This window comes from Chinchilla lanigera, unplaced genomic scaffold (genome assembly GCF_000276665.1).
Source record: "Chinchilla lanigera isolate Chin_1 unplaced genomic scaffold, ChiLan1.0 scaffold00002, whole genome shotgun sequence".
Taxonomy (NCBI): domain Eukaryota; kingdom Metazoa; phylum Chordata; class Mammalia; order Rodentia; family Chinchillidae; genus Chinchilla; species Chinchilla lanigera.
In genome coordinates, this window is record NW_004955403.1 from 22,971,442 (window position 1) to 22,977,609 (window position 6,168).

The window sequence follows — 6,168 nt, forward strand, 5'->3', positions numbered from 1 at the left end:
CCCCCACCCCGGCCGCCGCGCTCAGCTGCAGGTTGCGGCGGCCTCCCCCGGACGCCCGAGCGCCCCCGGGACGGCGCGGGCGGTTGCTAAGCTAAACAAAAACCCTGCTAAGCTCACTGCTAATTGGGCCCCAGACTGAAGCCCTAGGCCACGTCCACAATGGAAACCCTGGTTCCCCCTCCTTGACTTCTGCCTTAAAGGAACAGTCTCAGATTTCTCCATCGCTCTTGGAGCTGTGACCAGATTCCGCAGCTCAGGGCGGAGAAGAAGGTGAAGATAACCAGGAGAAATGTAATCCTGCTCCTGAAAGGTTCTGGAATTAACCGTGTCTGACCGAGCCAGAGACGGTAGATCAAGACCAGTTCTCTGATGTGAGGGAGGGTGGGTAAAAAGAGGTGTTCAAGGGTATGTGTTCAAAAGAGCGGTGCCCGCTCGCCCAGCCCCAGGGTCCTGCTCAGAGGGTGTCTGTGGGAATGACATGGGAACAACAGAAGATGCTACACTCAAGAACTTGGAAACAAAATTGGGTTTGAGGTGAAGCAGGAAAATCCACATACAGTGACCAGGAGACTAACTAAAATGTTTATGACATTAATCAGGCGCTAGTCAGAATGACTGTCTACAAATGACAAGCTTAGAGTCAGATAGGAAAGGTAACACATCTTTTTTAAAACTTTAAATAGAATAATAAAAAAGAACAATAGCAAAATGTCAACAACGTAGGTAAAAACAAAAGAAAGTAAAAACAATAAAAATAACACGTATGGTTATCTTCAACGAAATTGCTCAGATTACCAGATGTAGAAATGCAAGGTTGGTCAAACCATTAAAGAGAATAAAAAACCATTAGAAACGAAACAGAGTTTCACTAGACAAGACGGTAACACATCTTCAGTGGAATGAATTGCAATTTGCTTAATGTGAAATCAATGTAAAGAGTCCTCAAAATCCTAAAAGTAGAAATTCCATTTTACCCAGGTATCCCCTTCTAGCTGTCTTCCCAAAAGAGTTAAAATCCGTCATACTACAGGGATACATGCATCCCCACATTTACAGGATCAGTTTATAGTAGGTAGATCGTGGAAGCAGCTTTTAAGTCCATAGACAGATGAATGGATAAGGAAAATATATTTACACACAATGGAGTACTGTGTTGCCATAAAGATAAATGTGACGCATTCATAGGTAAATGGATGAAACTTGAGAACTTCACCTTATGTGAAAAAGTCAGACACAGAAGCTCAAATATCTCATGGTCTCTCAGAGGAGAAACACCATATATATTTTGTGATGAGCAAAATAGAAGAGAAATAAATAGGAAGTGGGGAGAAGTTCAAATACTTCCCTGAATTACATATTCCACTGTTTCAAAAATATTTTAATATATTTGCTAATTAGTTTCATTTATACTACTAGTTTACAGTATCTTAGTTCATTGTAAATAAAGTTTTGTGTTATTACCTGTTTATTTTTTGCAAGAATCTTTTTAATGTCTTGTATTCTGAGTAATTACTTGTAAGATCATGATACAGTGTATTAACTGTGGCTACTCTCTTATTTTGTTATGAAATTTTCTTTTATAGTTTCATAAAATAAGTATAATTAATGCACACAAAGGGCAGAGTGTATAAGTGTGAACTTGTACAACAGTGTGAGGTCAAAGTTAAACAAGGTTTAAAAATATTGAGAATTATCCATTGATATAGGGGTTTCAGTTTTGATTGCAAGGGACAGTTTCTTATTTGGGGTAACAAAATTCTGCAAGATGAATAGTCTGATAGTGAATAAATAGTGAATAGTGAATAAATAAATTGACATTCATGATTATAAACTTTAGTATTTAGTAAGTTGTCAAACTGGATTTGGAGTCATGGTAGAGTGCCATGGTGATGCTAGGTTTTGTTTTCTTTTTTTTGTTGTTGTTGTTTTTGTTTTCATTTTTCTTCTGGTACCAGAAATCAAACTCACGACCTCGCGCTTGCCAGGCAGGCGCTGTGTCGCTGAGCTAAATCCCCAGCCCCTAGGTTTTGTTTTCTTGTAGATGGCTAACTAATTTTCTGGTTATGGTATTGATATTCTTTTACAATCTCTTTTCTGCATCCAACTAGTAACATCAACAAATATGTATGAAGCACTTTTTCTACTTCAGGACTACATTAAGCACTGAGAGGCAAAGAAAAAGATGTGCTTTTCTCAGAGCATGGGACGATTTTCCCATCAGATGCTGTGTGAGGTGAATTCCCCCGACAATATGAACAGAGGGCAGCAGCCATCTCAGTCAGCAATGGCCTGGGGAAAGTAGAGCATTTGTGTGTATAAGAGACAAAGGAGCAAGATTGGATCATATTTAGATGTCCGGACCGGCAAGGGTATGCAGCTGTCAGCATGTAAAGCACACAGTGAAGAATCAAAATGAGGGAGAGAAAATGTAAGCCATAGACACCGCAGCAATGCTAAGTAGAGGTGGAGGTCTCAGGATAAAACAGAAGAGATGTGCCGATTTGGTTATGATGCAAGGCCAGGGCTGGTCCTTCAACGCTCCCATTTATATCCTCTCTGCTTTCCTGCAGCAACTCAACAGGCAGCCTCTGGAGTGCATAGGGTCCCCCAGACATCAGACCATTTCATATTGCACTTCAAAATGCAGGTTATTTCCAGATTTTTTGTTTATTTCACAAGAATCTTAATTCTGACTCATACATCAGTTAAATCCTGAATATATTAGGTTGCTCTCAATGCAAACCAGGGTCACTTTATGGGTATGAGTATTCACTGTCTAAGCTTCAAGTCCTCTGGTTGATTCTGAACATATATAAAATAAGGTGAAGGGTCAGGCAGCAAGGGACGGTCATTGCCAAGTGAAGCTTGAAAGCATGATCCAACTCACTCATTTTCTCCCGGAGGCAGCTGATGTTAGCTGGCTTACCTGAGAAATTCTGATTTTTGAGGCTCAGAAATCTGATTGGTCCAACACCTTCACAGCTCACCACCAGTCAGTGAGGATGAAACCCTTTTAACCTGATTCATAAAACCCCAATGCAGAGTGCTGCACCTTCTGTTTTCTTCTTATGAGAGGAATTTCTGTTAAGACCAAGTTATTTTATGTTATCGCTTAGCTCTAAGACGTCCTCCAAAAGTCTCATGTGTTCAAATTGGAAGAGGCAGGTCACAGAGATCATGACCTGGAAAGATACATGCCTCTTGCCGGTGCCTCCTTTCTCTCTCTAGTTCTTGGTCACCACGTAGTAAGCAGCTTTCCTCTGCCATCCTGTTCTTCCACACTGGTTGCCTTGGAGCCAACCCACCTTGAACGGAACCCTCTGAAGCTGTGAGCCAAAGTAAACCTTTATGCCTTTACTTTACAGGTGTCAAGCTTTTGGCCAATCTATGGAAAGCTAAGCAGTACAGTTTGAGTGACTTCTAGGTGAACATGGAGTCTAAGCGAGGGGAGTGAGTTTTGTAGTTTGCACAAGAGGATCACTAGTCATAAGAGGAAATAATGTTCCTCGGAGGAGGAGGAGCAACCCTATCAGTATAATGGTCCACTCATTCATCCATCTGATGGTAGATATTTCTATGCTCCAATACTGACCACTTCCCTTATGTGGACATACTTTTCTTAGTATCTGAATCCTGTTAATAAAAGTATAAAAAAGCTGCATACTCTCCAGAGCCCGTCCTTTTATGTATTTTGTCTCTTAGATACAATTGCATGTATCCTATCTGTTATGGGTTGAATTGTATCCCCCCCCACACAAAGTTATGTTTTATAGAGAGCCCTTCCTGGTCCTTGTCCTAGTCCGGGAAGTCTATATTTGTAATCCCATGGCAAAGTTACTGAAATGCTAGTGTGTTAATTCCAATCTGCCTCTTCCAGTGGAACCCATGGTGAGAATAAAGACACCAAGGTATATTTGGAGTTATGGGGAGCCAAGGGAGTGGTAAGTCCAGCTAACCGGAACAAAGGCCTTGATCCAGGGCTAAACCCAGGTGTTATTAATTGTGAAGAAGAGAGTGGCTTGAAGATGAGTGACTGTGAGAATGGCGGGAAGTACACGCGTGCTGTGAGCTGGGCTCGGTGTTGTCCGAAACCACCTCTGCAATAAACAGAGAAGAGGATATGCAGAAGGAGTAATCTGCATAACACAATTTGAGCTAGTATCTAATGTTTTGGGGTCAGTGCTTCAGCTCTGATGTATGATTTTTTATGCCCTGGGAAGTCATAGACTTATCTTGAGGCTCAACACAGCCAACAGTGTGGAGCACGGCTTGCCATCCCACCTGGATCACACGTTTTTTGGGAGCTGCAGGGGTGGGTAATACCGACCTGTCACCTTGCTTCAAAGACTGCACATCAGCACCTTGGCAGGACTGATTTGCATTGCTTACAGCCAATTGACGGAATAAGCAAAAGTTGTAGCCAGCTCTGTACCTATCAGTATGTGGAATTAGGGCCAGGTTTAGGCAAAATGGAGATAATTGCTCTCCTTTCAAGGAGAGTTGTCCGGGGGGTCCTCCACAGTGTTTCAGTTCTAACTCCCCGTTGCTGTGAATGTGAATATATTCGAATATAGCATCTTTAGAGACTGGACAGTAGTCTTCCCTTACTCATGGGGGTTACATTCCAAAACCCCAGTGAATACTCGACACAGTACAGAGTACCAAATCCCATATTTATATACCTATGAATGTTTATATACACATATGATAATGTTTAATTTATAATTTGCATACAGGATGACATTATCAGGAATAACAATAAAATAGAACAACTATAATAACATGCTGTAATAAATGTTATGTGAATGATTGCTCCTTTGTTCTCTCTCTCAAAATGTTTTAATTCCTCATCGTGTGGTAATAATATGTTTAGATTGCAGTTGACCTTGCATTACCAGAACCATGAAATGTGAAAACATGGATGAGAGGGACTAGTGTAATGCAGTTAAACTGAGCTCATAAGGGTGGGCTTAATCCAGTGTGGCTGGTCAACTCTAAAGCAGAGGGGAAGTTGAACACAGACACACATGTTATGACAGAGTAGGGAGTGAAATGACATAAAGCTGCAAGCCAAGGAGCACCACAGACTGACGGCCACAGTCGAACACTGAGAAGCCAGGAAAAATCCTGTCTTCAGGTTTCAGAGACAATAGCCCCACAGATAGCCAATTTAGGACTTCTTGTTTCCAGAACTGTGGGAGAATAAATCTCTGTAGCAAAGCCCCTGTCTGTGGTAAATTGTTATGACAGACACGGGGAAACGAATATGCTGTTGGGGTATCAATTTAGGGGACTCAGCATGATTACACTGTCTTCCTGGCACCCTTATTCCCATGAAGGTCTTTGGTGCATGCATTTGTTCTTAAAAATCTGGCCATAAATTAAAATGATATTCATACACTTGTTTCAAATCTATGGAAAGGATGACAGAAATCATAAGAAGGAAGGGGAGGAAAGAGGGACCATTTTCAGTTAAGTTCATTGATTTAGCTTTTGAACAGTCAGCTTTATGAAAAAGGGACAATGAATGAACAATAGATCCTTTTGTTTGAAGGTGCTCCCTGTGAAAAGGACATATAATTGCAAACATGATAAACAATCCTTAGCAAGATCTAGGTCTTTTATATCTATTGTTCATCTATCAACAGTCTTTCAGACAGATGCTAGATGTTACTAGGCTTCTCTGTTAATTACTAGCAGCCGTTCTCATGACATGAGCCTTAGGAGATGGACCACAGTGGTGTGACTAATCCATTATTTCAAGAATAATGAGATGAAAGTAAATACAGCAAGTGATGTTATCTACATGGAAGGGTGTTGATTTTATGTCAAAGTAGTGTTTTATGTGATAAAATTCTGCTTTTATTCATTAATTAAGAATTTAATTGTTTTTCTGATGTGTATAATAATGGCTGGCTACATCAATGAAAAAATTATTAGTTATAAGAAAGTTGGGATCACATTGCTATGAAAAGATGTTATGTTCTGAAAACATAAAAGTAAAAAACCTGAGTAGTTAATCTGTTATTAAGTTAAATTGTCTCCATTAACATGTCACCAAGGAAAGACGCTATGAGGAAAATATTGTCAAAAGTTGATCAAAAAAAATAAAATTTCTGAATAATAGAAGAGAACTGCTGATTTCACATATGTTTACTAAGCACTGCG